Here is a 2,242-nt window from a genome sequence, read left to right on the forward strand (position 1 = left end):
ATGAAGCATTAAAACACACACACACACACACACACACACACACACACACACACACCCCTTAGCCTCTAAAATTCTGGAAAGTCCTGGCTGGATTATTTGTGCTGGAGACGACATAAACCACAAAGAAGTGTACAAGCTATCTATTCAAATTGCCTAGCTTGAGTCTCTCCTATATAAAAGTAAACAGCATTTGCTTCATGAAACTCTGTAACTCATGAGAAGCTGACTTTCTGGTAGCCATTTTCTCATCAGGCAAAATGGAAAATGGGATAAGAAGGACCACTCATAATTGTGAAGATTCATAATTGCAAAGATAAAAAGATCATCTTTCGGCCTTGATACTTGTCAAAGAAAAGAGTAAGAAAGTGCTTTGATTGGACAGAAAAATACTTTTCATTGAGAAATCCTGACTCAAAGAATAAGATGGAGAGTGATCTTCTCAAGGAAGATGCACACACATGTATACCCACATATGTGTGAACATGCAGGGACACATAAAGAAGAAAACCTTGTAAACTTGTCCAATTACAGTGATTCCACTTATATTTAATCAAGGTTTAAACCTGGGAGGAGTATAGAGATGGTTGAAGTACTTGTTGCTTTTGCAGAGAAGCTAAGTTCAATTCCCAGCGCGTACACACATGGTGGCTCACAACCATCTGCAATACCAGTTAGGTGACATGATGCCCTCTCCTGGCTTCTTTGGGCATTGCACACACACTATACAAATAAGGTACACGCAGGCAAAACATTCACACATAAAAATGCCCTTCTGCATTAGAAGATTTGTTCCAATTAGAGAAAGGATTTGACTAGGCAAAGCAATAATGATTCCATTGAAAGGGATGTGGACACTTCCAGCTGCTCCCTTTGGTTCTTTTTTTTTTTTTTCGGAGCTGGGGACCGAACTCAGGGCCTTGCGCTTCCTAGGCAAGTGCTCTACCACTGAGCTAAATCCCCAACCCAGCTGCTCCCTTTGGATTGTTCATCCTTCTCCATGAACTGGCAAAGAGAGGCTATACCTTATCCTCTGGGCTGATGGGACCAGACTGTTGAATAAAAGTTGAGTTCGCACTTCAAAGGGGGCTACAGAACAGAATGCATGAGAAGGCTAGAACTCTTCTTAGCACATAGAACTCTGGCTTGTAATTTGGGGCAATGAGTAATTAAAAGAATCTAGTTGAAGCGGCCATCTAATAGCCAGAGCATTTAGGGATAAATGTTTGAGTTCATTCCCTCTGGCCAAGAACCATGAATTGATAAGGTGTTGTTTGAGGGTTTGGTAGGGAAGAAGGCACCTTTAAAAACCAGAAATGACATTTCAATCTACTGGAGAAACCAAGACTGTAATGCCTTTAGCCTGGTGAGTTGATCACGTACCCCTCTCAAGTAGGTAAACAAGAAAATCAAATGTGGGGCTGGAGAGATGGCTCAGTGGTTAAGAGCACTGACTGTTCTTCCAGAGGTCCTGAGTTCAGTTCCCAGCAACCACATGGTGGCTCACAACCATCTGTAATGAGATCTGATGCCCTCTTCTGGTGGGTCTGAAGACAGCTACAGTGTACTCACATACATAAAATAAGTAAATCTTTAAAAAAAAGAAGGGGTTGGGGATTTAGCTCAGTGGTAGAGCGCTTGCCTAGCAAGCGCAAGGCCCTGGGTTCAGTCCCCAGCTCCGAAAAAAAGAACCAAAAAAAAAAAGAAAGAAAATTAACTGAATTTCTTTTCTAAAAGTACCAAAAAAACTTAGGAAATTTAAGGTTTGAAGATAACATTAGTAAAATTATACAAGAATAATTATCTAAATATGTACAGAAATATATATCTTTTACACATAGACTATATGGCATATGTATATGTGACTATATAATAAATATAATTAAACATAAAACTAGTATGCAAGTAATTATAAAATTTTACTAAAAGACTTCAGAAAAGAGCCACATGATGTATGGGAAGACTTGGTGCTCTTTTACCCTCAATGTAATATTATATATATTGTTTTATGTATATTTTGTTACATATATATATATATATGTACTAAAATTACAATTAAGGGTTTTTTAATAGAACTTGACAAGCCATTTACAAAATTTACATGGGAAAGAAATTGAAAGACTAGTTAAGAAAAACACACATCCAAAAAGAATAAATTAGGCCTATATGGCTTATGGTTCCCGGAAATTCCTGTCGAACTTTATTAATCAAGACTGTGGCATAGAGCATAAGAACGGAACTATGA

This window comes from Rattus norvegicus, chromosome X, assembly GCF_036323735.1.
Source record: "Rattus norvegicus strain BN/NHsdMcwi chromosome X, GRCr8, whole genome shotgun sequence".
Lineage (NCBI taxonomy): Eukaryota > Metazoa > Chordata > Mammalia > Rodentia > Muridae > Rattus > Rattus norvegicus.